This window comes from Apium graveolens, chromosome 6 (genome assembly GCF_009905375.1).
Source record: "Apium graveolens cultivar Ventura chromosome 6, ASM990537v1, whole genome shotgun sequence".
Classification (NCBI taxonomy): Eukaryota; Viridiplantae; Streptophyta; class Magnoliopsida; order Apiales; family Apiaceae; genus Apium; species Apium graveolens.
The window spans coordinates 279,796,915-279,809,959 of NC_133652.1; positions in this window are offsets into that span (position 1 = coordinate 279,796,915).

Sequence of the window (13,045 nt, forward strand, 5' to 3'; positions counted from 1 at the left end):
CATTTATTGTGGTGCTCTTATTAGTGTAATTGGTGGCATTGGAACGAGTAATCTTAGTAGGAGAATTGGTGGTGGTATTGTTGGTGTTAGTGTTAAAATTCATTCTAACATAAGCAGTTCCATTGATAGTCACTTTAATTATGGCATTAGAGGTTGTAGAAATGGTGGTAATTGGTTAGTCTTAGTAGTGGTATAGGTGGTAGCATTGGTGGTAGTTTTATTGGTGGCATCGGTGGTGGCATGGGTGGTTACTTTAGTGGTAACATTGATGATATAATGGTTAGTCTTAGTAGTGGCATTGGGGGTATTGTTGCTTGTAGATTTGTTGGTGGAATTGGTTGTGGCATGGCTGGTTGCTTTAGTGGTAGCATTAGTGGTATATTGGTTAGTCTTAGTAGTGGCATTGGTAGTGGCATTGTTGGTAGATTAACTGGTGGCATGGCTGGTAGCTTTATTGGTAGCATTGGTTATATATTGGATAATATTAATAGTGACAATGGTGGTGGCATGGCTCGTTGCTTTAGTTGTGGCACTGGCGGTGCTAGTGGTAGCCTCGATATTGGTGGATTTAGTATTGGTGGTGGTAGTTTAGTTATGGCTTTGGTGGAAGTAACTTAGTAGAATTCGGGGTGCTAGTGGTGATATTGGCACTAACTTTAGTGATAGTAACATTGGTTGTGGCGGAGGTAACTTTGGTTTTTATTTTTGTAGTTGTTTCAAATAGTAATGATGTTAATGAAATTAATGGTACTCGAGTGATCAGGGATAATGCATATAATTATACTAGTGCCATTGGTTGTATTAACATTGGTAGTGGTGAAAACCTTGATAACTCTGGAAATGGTGGTAGTGCTATCAATATCAGTTGGGGCGTTGGTGATATTAATGCGGTGACATTAATCTGCCTTATAGTATTGATTAACTACCTGCACATCGGCATAAACATCAACATTATTTTTAATTTTGTTGTTTGTCCCACTTTTACAGATCAATGGATGAACTCGTATTATGATTGGGATTTCTGACTTGCCTGAGATGTACTTTCCAAAAGCGGCTTAGGATCTCAAAGAAGTTCACAATACTTAGACTCTTTTCTCACTCTAAAAATATTTCGGCTCCTACATAATTGTACAACAAAATCCATTTTTGTAATGGTACCTCCATTGGATTAGTAATTAGATTCTTCTAATTACTAATCAAAAAATGGATTTTGTTTTACAATTTTGTATGAGCTGAGACATCTTTACGATGAGTAAAGATTCTAAGTCTTCTGAACTTCTGTGAGATCATGAGCCACTTTTAGGAAGTGCATCTCATGCAAGTAAGAAATCTCATTCTGAACATGGGTTCATCCATTGATATGTAAAAGTGGGACCATTAACAAAATTAAAAATAATGCTGATGTTTATGCCGATGTGAAGGTAGTTGGTCAACACTGTAAGGCCGATTAATGTCACCAGCAACCCCATTGATATTGATAGCACTACCATCGATGACACACCGATCAAGGTTTTCACCAGTACCGATGCTAATACATCCAATGACACTAGTATAATTATATGCATTATCCGTGATCATTCGATTACCATTAATTTCGTCTGTAACAATACTATTTAAAATCACTACCAAAGTTACCGCCGCCACAACCAATTTTACTACTACTAAAGTTAATGCCAATATCACCACCAGCACCCCGAATGCTACTAAGTAAGCTACTTCCACCAAGGCCATAACTAAAACTACCACCAATACTAATCCACCAGTATCAATGCTACCACTTGCACCGCCAGTGCCACAACTAAAGCTATGAGCCATGCCACTACCATTTCCACTACTAATATTACCCAGTATATAATCTATGGTACCAATAATGCTACCACCCATTCCACCACCAATCACAAGTTAAGCTACTAATGCTACTACCAATGCCACTAATAAGACTAAACAATATACTACCAATGCTACCACTAAAGCAACCAGCCATACGTCACCAATAGCACTTCTAAAGCTACAAGAAATGCTACCACCAATGCCATTACTAAGAGTAACCAATATATCACCAATATTATCAATAAAGCAATCACCTATGCCACGACCAATGCCACCACTAAAGCTAATAGCAATGCTACCACCAATGACTAACAAATATACCATCAATGCTACCACCTTTAATGCCATAGGTAAAGTGGCCATCAATGGAACTGCTTAAGTCAGTACGAACTTCTACACTAATACCAACAATACAATCACCAATTTCCCTACTAAGATTGCTACTTCCAATGCCACCAATTGTACTAATTAAAGCACCACGACCAATGCCACCATCAATACCACTAAATCCACTTCAATTATTACCACTTCTAGTGCCACTAATGTAACCACTAAAGATGCTAGACATGCTATCACCAATGTCACTACTAGGACTACATAATATACCACTAATCCTACCACCACTGATGCCATTATTAAAGATGTGACGAATGACACTACTTAAGTTAGCACAACTTGACCACCAACAATGACACCACCAATTCAAGTTTTAAGATTACTACTAGTGCCACCAATTGGACGAGTTAATTACGAGCACCAATTCCACAGTGAACAATATTACTACTGGATTCAAGAAAAATAACAACTCATTTCCCAATAGTTATGGTTGAAAATTGTGAGGCAACGTGTTCATGTATTAAAACTATAAGTTCTTAAAATCCTACAATTTTTCCCAAACAAGCCTACATCTTCTTGAAGTAAAAAAACTCATTTTTAATCTTGTGTTTGGTGAAATGAAGTTGAATAGTTGTTAGGGAGCTTCCTGACATCGAAAACTCCCAATATAAGTTAACTTAGTGTGTTATTAGGTTAACACATAATACTTAGAGTAGCTTCCCATATATACATTAAAAAATAGGTCAAATATAGTTTAAATTATTTTTCTAATTTTAGTATCAATTTCATATTAGAAATTTCAATTTTTTTCCTAGTTCACACAAATTTGATTTAACAAAGTGTGCTCCATGTATTATATAAATTAATTGGATGATGATGTACAAGTATACATGTAAAAACATATTACTCTAATTTATTTTGTATTGTAAATAAAATGAATTTCTAAAAATCACGTTGTAAGCATTGTATAAAAAAATTTAACTTGAAAATTACATTTTCACAAAAATATTTAATTTTTTTAATGAGATTATATATAAATTACCTACGAACCTCAACTAACAACAGTATAAGTACAACTAGAGTAGATTCAAGTCTAAAAACTTTTTCAGTATAATGTACAAATTAATTTTCATTTATAAATTAATATTTACATAACAACATTTAATCAAATTCAATTTCATAGTGATAGGATACAAAGTTTTTGACAAACAAGTTTTACATATAAAAAAAATGATGCAGTTTGTAAAAATATTTACTAATTTCACTTTGTTTATTTAAATATAAGAATTAAAATAAAGCATAAAATAATCGTCGATTTTTATTTAATTCTTAGTCTATTTTATTTGAAATAAAAAAATAACACTATATATACCATATATCCAGCAGACCATATGTACTTTAACAATTTTATAATGAATATTTGTAAGATTTTCAATTCTAATGTAAATTTATTATTGAAAACCATGCTTATGTTTATAAACTAACTTTTTAACAAAAAAAATTCCAATAGACACATTTTCTAAAAAATTTTGTGATAAGCACAAAAAGGTTGAAAAGTACACATAAAGACACTATTTTGTCAAATATTTACCAAAATATAAATCCATTATTATTGTAAAATGAATAAAAATGACACGTTCACAAATTATTTTTCGAATTTCTTTTTTTGAATAAAAGTATAAATATTAACTTTAATTCAAAAAAATATTTTAAAAAAATATTTAAAACTAGTACATGTTTACCCCGACGGGTTGTAAATTTAAAAAATATCCAAACTATATATTAACCTAAAGTATGTTTAATTCGAATCCCAGTGCGAACGAAGCCGAAGAAGCTATAAAATCAGCACGTCCAGATGGGAAGTAACTGGCCGATATGCCTTGTTATCCTTGATCTTCCCGGATTCACTCAACTTACCTCGAAGAGTAGACAATACCTAGTATAAATATCGGGCCAAGTTTACTATTTTCTTACATAATCATATCTACAATTATATATTCAACAGTTCCTTGTACATTCATATCTTACCTAAAAGATCAATTACTGATTCGCACACTGAAGGTGAATTGGGGAGTCAAAACCTCACATTCTTCTCCTTGCAGGTCCAACCGAAGATCGTTCGAGTAGAAACTTGGTTCCAACATTTGGCGCCGTTTATGGGAATATGAGAGTAAGTTTGAGATCTGAGATGATGACAACAAGCAATGATGAACAAGGCCCTCCTAGGTTTCTTGATTAGAAAATGAAACGCTGAAAACAGCCTTTGGTCACCTCTCGGAACATGGAAGCTAATTTTGATGAAGAAGTCGACATCTTTCCAAATCCTGAAGAACAGGGGAAATTGAAGAAATTGAAGGCTGAGATGGTTGCTAGAAATGTGAAACTACATGAATGCACCTAAATGATATACTATACAAAGGATCTCAAATATAATAGTTTATACCAAGTCAGATATTACCTTCAGAATATGTAACAAGTTTAGACACATCACACTCACACCACACTATGACCACATAACGGACACAAGTACATATGTATTGATACGATACTACTATATAACTATATATGGTTTTTTATACTCAGCCTAAGGTTAGGTGGCTCCTCAGTGCAAGTGACTTACGACCGCCGTAAGACTTCACAAGCTCAGTCTAGAGGTTGGGTGGCTCTTAAGTGTAAGTGAGTTACGACCGCCAAAAAACTTTGCAAATCATATTGTACACTCGTAAATATTTAAGTGGCCTATTTAATTGTGCAACCCACATGTGCGAAATAAGCATCCAATTTTAAGTAGCAGAGCCTCCTCGTTGATCAAATGACACATAGTTTTTCACATTCAAACTAGATGTTTTCACTCGCTGTTTCAAAACCCCGCTCTATGTTCCTTTTTTTTGTTTTGTTGTTTTTACTTATACATAATATCCTAAGAAAAAAAATCTGAATAAAAAAATAAATGTATATAATATTTTACATATTAGTTATATATATATATACATATATAAATATACAAAAAAGTCTACATAATATATGTATTAGTAAACTATAAAATAATGTACAAATACATATAAAAGTAATAAAATAACAACAATAATAATAATAATAATAATAATAATAATGTAAGAATAATAAAACTAATAAATAATGTACATAATATATATATATATATATGAACAAGTAACATAAATAATGTACATAAAACTTTTTTTTCAAAAAACAAGAGATCAAGGCATTTAGAATAGGGGTCAAGGCCTTGAGAATGCTGGTAAAGCCCTTGAGAATGCTGGTAAAGCCCTTAGAATGCTGGTAAAGACTTGAAAGTAATATCCACACTTCTGAATTGTAAGAGAAAAAAGACTTGAAATTGGTGTTGATATCAGTCCTTCCCCGATAACGAACTTCTAGAAATACACTTCAACAAATTGGCTCCGCTGCCGAGGAAGGGAGCATATTGATTTTGAGTTATTTGTTTCTTGTAGTATGGATTTTTTTCTTTGTATATAGTTTCTTCCATCTTTTTATTTTTCTTTGGTGTGTCTAGAGGTTTCTTTGAGGTAGACAACGTAAAGTTTTGAGTTGAGGAGATGACATGAATAACAATTTTGGTTGGGATAACGCTCAAAATTTCATCAATAATCAAGAATGATATCAAAGTTTTTAGTCTTTTCAGGATTTTAATGGGTATCAGGTGAACTCGTTCAATTGTTACAACTCATATTATACTCCATACACTTCTAGCACATATTTTTCATATGTATTCAATAGGTTGGTGCAATGAGAATGCTAAAAAGAAATGTTTTATTAAGGAAGTTCAACTTGTGAAGCATGATGGTTGTCTTCAAGTTCCTCCTTATGTCAATTTTCCAACGATCCATAATTCTTGTTTAGCAATTGATGATAATTTTGTGTTTGATGAGACTACTTGTTCAGTTGACTATAGTACCATGTGTGATAATGATAATTTGGATGTAGTTGAAATTCTACCAATTTTAGAGAATGTTATTAAGTTTAAAAAATTGATAGACGAAGTAAATAGTGATGAGTGTCCAATTAAAATTGGGGAGAAATTTAAGATTGATAAAATTAAAAGTCTTGCCTATGAATATAAAGATCCAATTTGGGAGGAGTTTATGAGTCGCACTTATGATGATTATTCTGACGACTTTTCTAGTTATTTTGATTTTTTGAGGTCTCTTATGCAAGTGAGGATCATAAAAATTTTCTTATATTTTTGTGGATCAAAGGTAGGTTTGCACATTATAATTATATTAATGATTCATAGTTATGTGTATTTATTAACTTTTTCACCACATTGATAATGTTAGTTCCATGTATAAGTCAAGCTAATGATATTAAAGAAATGCTCTTTGGGAGACAACCTAAGATATTAATTGTCAAATTATAGTCATAAATTAACCATAATTATGTATATCTATTAATATTAAGTTGTTGGATCGTGCAGATGAAAGAAAATTTAGTGATTTACAAAATCAGCAGCATTCTCAAGGATTTTATGAGCATTCTCAAGGACTTTAGCAAAACAGGTTAATTCTTTTATCTTTGTTTATGTTAAACGATTGTGGTATATTAAGATATGATAAATAATAGGTGTTAAATATAAAACTCTGTACTAGTAATATGGTAGTGTGCTCCAAGTCGATGTTTTTAGGTGAATGGCAGGTTCAGATACAACATGAGCAACAACAAAATATGGGATTTCAGGGTCTCAATCCACATGTTGCCGGAATACGTGGGTGATGTGAAGAGGACATTGGTGGAGCTGCAGGGGCTTATTGTTGGTGGTGACCTTGGAGCTTTAATGGGTGGTGCTGGTCGAGGCCTATTTATCAGTCAACGGTCTCTGCATTATGCTCTGGTAGGTTTGTTTCAGTAATTTGATTTGTCATTGTTTTCTATAGTCATATTAGGTTTTTTGGGTATGTCAACAGTTATAGTTCATTTAGTTTATTTTATTGTATTGTTATGATCATATGTTTAGTGTTGTATACATGGTTTTTAAAAGTTTTAACACTGCTGTGTGATACTAAAGAAATATTTTTAACTTATATCTTTAATTATACAATTGTAATGTCTAGTTCATTGTTGGGTGATCAAACATTATTTACATGATATCAAGTCAACAAGTCTGCTCTTCCACTTGTTAATTTGATGATTATTTTGTAAAAAGTTTACGTGTCTCCATAAAAATAACATAAAAATAACATAAATTCCGACAAATTGCCTGAAATAGATTAAACGGCCCGTATTAGAACATTTTAAAAATATTCTATCTTTGTTTCTGTTAAAGGATTGTGGTATATTAAAATTTGATAAAAAATAACTGTTAATTATAAAACTGAAGACCGACCTACTCTCTACTAGTAATATGGTATTGTGTGTTTGTTATATAGTCGATGATCATGTATTTCTCAACAGTTCTTGGTTCCTAAAGCTAATTGGATTTTTGGGCTCATACGTGATTACTCATATTACATTGTTTTCCTATATCAATGGAGGCATCAGTTGCACCTGTTATTATTTTTATGGTAACATTTTCCATGTTTGGCATTGCATAAGGCATTAGTTTAATTGATACCTTTGTGAATCTAGATTTAAAAAATGTTAAATTTTTGTGGACATCTCGTTCTTGATAGAGTATATATTTATGTATATTTTAAAGAATTTTATTCTGATATTTATAATATTATATCATTAATTGTATATTATTAATTAGAGTTTAATGTTTTATGACAGAAAATAAAGAATTTCCAACTTTAGATGTAATTGGGCTTATTTGGACTTATTGGGATTTATTGGGCTGCACGCGCATACATCACTGTTTGGGCCTTAACTTGAGTTCTACACATCAGAATTGGGAGATCTTACCGCCCATACGAATCTAATAGAATTATCTACGGTTTAGAAGTGGTCCAACATAAAGAATCCAACTGGAGCAGCGCGGAATCAAGCCTGAAAGATACAAATTTTACATCAAAGTCAAATTTATTTTGGGAAAAGCATTGAAACTCTTTAGTATATATTAGGTTTTATATATTGTATACAAAAAATCATAACATAACATAGTATAGAATAAAGTTAGCCGTATTCTTGAGAGAAGGGATAGAAGCATCTTGAGAGGGAGATTGGAAGAAGGAGTGAATGGATTCACCTAGATTCCAAAGAAACTTTAAAGTTATATTCTACGTTTTATATTCTACGTGCATCAGTTATTAAATTCATGGTTTCGGTTCCTAATATACATTTTGTTTATCATACCATGAGTAGCTAATTCATTAATCCAAGAGTTTGGTAGTATTGAGTTGACTTAATATGTGTGTTAAATTATATTGTGATTTTTTTATTATTGTTAATATGTCATTGAACACTTTATACAATTAGAGGAGTACCTAACTTATAATTGAATCTTTAGGAGTTATAACTAATCGCGAGAGGAGTTGTAATTCTTGTACATGATATAATAGACAGAATTTAAGTATTAGATCAGGAGATTGATATGAGAATTGTGAAACTTATGATTCTAGATTTTTAATAATCTATAATTGTATTTTGTATGACAATGGGAATGGCGTTCAATGCATAGTTGTAGGCACTATAAGGAGAGGATTTTATAAACCTTAGAAGGATTAATTTTTAACAAAAAAATAACACAAATTAGATATTCATGATAGCCATTGAACAACCCTTATTCTTGAATTGTTTCTGTCATATATCTTATATAACTTTTATTTGTTTATTAGACTAAAATAATGAATAGTTAAAAAACCCACAAAATTTAAATAATCCAAAGTCTCATTTTTAAAAGCTAACTTTAAGTAAAATCTACCTAAAGTACAAATTAAATAAATACTCTATATTTATTGATTATTCAATTCAATATGTATGATGATTTAATCCATATAGAAACAAAAGCACCACCAAAATTCAATTTAGACAATATTATAAAAATTTCAATTTACAAATTAAGTGGCCTGACATACAAAATTGAGAAAATATTAGTGAAATAAAAATTTAAAAATAATAAATATATGCACACAAATATATAGAGATTTCAACATATATAAATGGAGCAACGAGCAAATGATATATACCACAAATCATCTTGTAAAGCAGTTTATTCACCACGACTTTGAAATAAATCAAACATATCTAGCATCTTGGAGCGCTAGCTACATAACAAAAATGAAAACTAAAATCATACTAAAAACCTAGTCTAGAAAAAACTAAAATTAAGGGAAATTGTAAGAGTTGAAGAACTTAGTAATTGTATATATGATTGTGTATCAAAATAGCAAACTTGAACCAATCTTTATACTAGGTATTGCAACTCTTAGTAGTCAGTTGACTTGAACCCAGGAAGATCAACTTGGTATATCTATCAGTTACTTGTGATTTGTACGTGCCTTGTCCTTATTCTATAGCTTTTGGGGATTACTTGGCACTGGGCTTCCAATTAAACATAGTAGGCATTAACATCTATGGCTTTTGAGTCATCCGCCCAAAACTGTTTATCTATAGGAACCTCCAACAATGGAAAAGTACCTCCATTTGAGAAAATATTCACACACTTTCTTCTCAACCTTGTGCAAAATAACATTATTAGTGCATCTAACTTTAATAGCCTAGGGTCTTAAAAAATAAAAACTTATACCATAACTAAGTAAAATTTAATGTTTTATAAATTAAACACCTAACAAAATATACATATTATATAATCAAATAAAATAAAATACAAACATTGTAAAATAAATCTTACCATGAAATTAATGACTTTATTAATCATATAATATGGATATTTTTTAAATTTACAAATCACTAGGACAAACATGTACTAGTTTATACTATTATTCAAAAAAAGAAAACTGGTAAAATAATTTATGAACTATCATAAATAATAATGGACTCCTAAAACTCTTTATTCATTTTGCAATAATAATGGACTTGAATTTTGGAAAGTATTTGACAAAATAGTGTCTTTATGTAGTTCTCAGCCTTTTTGTGCTTCTCACAATTTTATTTAGAAAAAGTGTCTAGTGAAAATTTGTTAGTAAAAAAGCAAGTTTATAAATATAAGGATAATTTTCAATAATAAATTTATATTAGAATAGAAAATAATAAAAAATATTCATTATAACTATGTCAAAGTACATATGGCTAAGCCAAACAACTTATATACTCATAGTACATGGTATATGTAGTGTTACCCACAATTTTAGGTCATTTTTATAATTTCAATTCAATACACTAAGAACTAAATAAAAATCAACAATAATTTTATAATTTATTTTAGTTCTTATGTTTAAATAAACGAAGTGCAATTAGTATATATTTTTAAAAACTGCATCAGTTTCCTAATATGTATAATTTGCTTGTCAAAAATTTTGTACCTTATACCTTTAGAAATTGAACTTGATTAATTGTTGTTATGTAAATATTAATTTATTTATGAAAATTAATTTGTGCATGATACTGAAAGCTTTTTATATTTGAATCTTTTGTAGTAGTATTTTATTATTTTTAGTTATTTGGTACTTATATTATTGTTATTTGAGGTTAGTAGGAAATTTGTATATCATTTTATTAAATAAAATTTAATTTTTTTGAGAAAATGTAATTTTTAATTAAACGTTTTTATAGAATACTTACCACCTAATTTTAAAAATCTAATTTCATTTACTATACAAAATAAATTAGAGTAATATTTATTTACATATATGCTTGTTAAATCAGATTTTTAAAATATAGAAAAAAAATCAAAATTTATCATATTAAATTCATACTAAAATTAAAAAAATATTTTAAACTATATTGGGATTATTTTTTAATATATATATATATATATATATGACAAGCTACTCTAAAGTATTATGTGTTAACCTAATAACACACTAAATTTACTTATATTGGGTGTTGGGTGTTTCCAGTCTGAGGAAGTTCCCCAACAACTATTAAAATTCATTTCACCAAACACAATGTTGAAAATACAATTTCTTACTTCATGGATATGTAGGCTTGTTTGGGAAAAATTGTACGGTTGTAAGAACTTATATTTTCAATACAAGAATAGGTTGCGTGACCATTTTCATCCACAGTAAATCAGCTGCTGATGTAATGGCTATAGATGGATAACTATTGAAAAAAATTTGTTATTCTTATTGAGTCCAATAGTTAATGGCTATAGATGGATTACTATTGGAAAAAGTTGTTATTTTTATTGAGTCCAATAGTAATATATTTAGGTGTGGCACTAGTGGTGGTAATTTACTCCTCTAATTGGTCGCACTAGTGGCCCTAATCTTAAAAGTTGAATTGGAGGTGGCATTATTGATAGTGAAGTTCATGCTAACTTTAGTAGTGTCATTGGTGGTAACTTTAATAATGAGAGCAGTTCTGGTAGCATTAGCGCTATATTGGGTAGTCTTAGTAGTGGCATTGGTGGTAGCATGTCTAATATCTTTACTGATTATATTGGTGGTACTACAAGTGGTAATAATTGTAGTGAATTTAGTGATATTGATGGTTCCATTTATTTTGGTGCTCTTATTAGTATAATTGGTGGAATTGGAACGAGTAATCTTAGTAGGAGAATTGGTGGTGGTATTGTTGGTGTTAGTGTTAAAATTCATGCTAACATAAGCAGTTCCATTGATAGTCACTTTAATTATGGCATTAGAGGTTGTAGAAATGGTGGTAATTGGTTGGTCTTAGTAGTGGTATAGGTGGTAGCATTGGTGGTAGTTTTATTGGTGGCATCGGTGGTGGCATGGGTGGTTACTTTAGTGGTAACATTGATGATATAATGGTTAGTCTTAGTAGTGGCATTGGGGGTATTGTTACTTGTAGATTTATTGGTGGAATTTGTGGTGGCATGGCTAGTTGCTTTAATGGTAGCATTGGTGGTATATTGGTTAGTCTTATTAGTGGCATTGGTAGTGACATTGTTGGTAGATTAACTGGTGGCATGGCTGGTAGCTTTATTGGTAGCATTGGTTATATATTGGATAATATTAATAGCGACAATGGTGGTGGCATGGCTCGTTGCTTTAGTTGTGGCACTGGCGGTGCTAGTGGTAGCCTCGATATTGGTGGATTTAGTATTGGTGGTGGTAGTTTAGTTATGGCTTTTGTGGAAGCAACTTACTTAGTAGAATTCGGGGTGCTAGTGGTGATATTGGCACTAACTTTAGTGATAGTAACATTGGTTGTGGAGGAGGTAACTTTGGTTTTTATTTTTGAAGTTGTTTCAAATAGTAATGATGTTAATGAAATTAATGGTACTCGAGTGATCAGGGATAATGCATATAATTATACTAGTTCCATTGGTTGTATTAACATTGGTAGTGGTGAAAACCTTGATAACTCTGGAAATGGTGGTAGTGCTATCAATATCAGTTGGGGCGTTGGTGATATTAATGCGGTGATATTAATCTGCCTTATAATATTAATTAACTACCTGCACATCGGCATAAACATCAACATTATTTTTAATTTTGTTATTTGTCCCACTTTTACAGATCAATGGATGAACTCGTATTATGATTGGGATTTCTGACTTTCCTGAGATGTACTTCCCAAAAGCGGCTTAGGATCTCAAAGAAGTTCACAATACTTAGATTCTTTTCTCACTCTAAAAATATTTCGTCTCCTACATAATTATACAATAAAATCAATTTTTCTAATGGTACCTCCATTGGATTAGTAATTAGATTCTTCTAATTACTAATCAAAAAATGGATTTTATTTTACAATTTTGTATGAGCTGAGACATCTTTAGGATGAGTAAAGATTCTAAGTCTTCTGAACTTCTGTGAGATCATGAGCCACATTTAGGAAGTACATCTCATGCAAGTAAGAAATCTCATTCCGA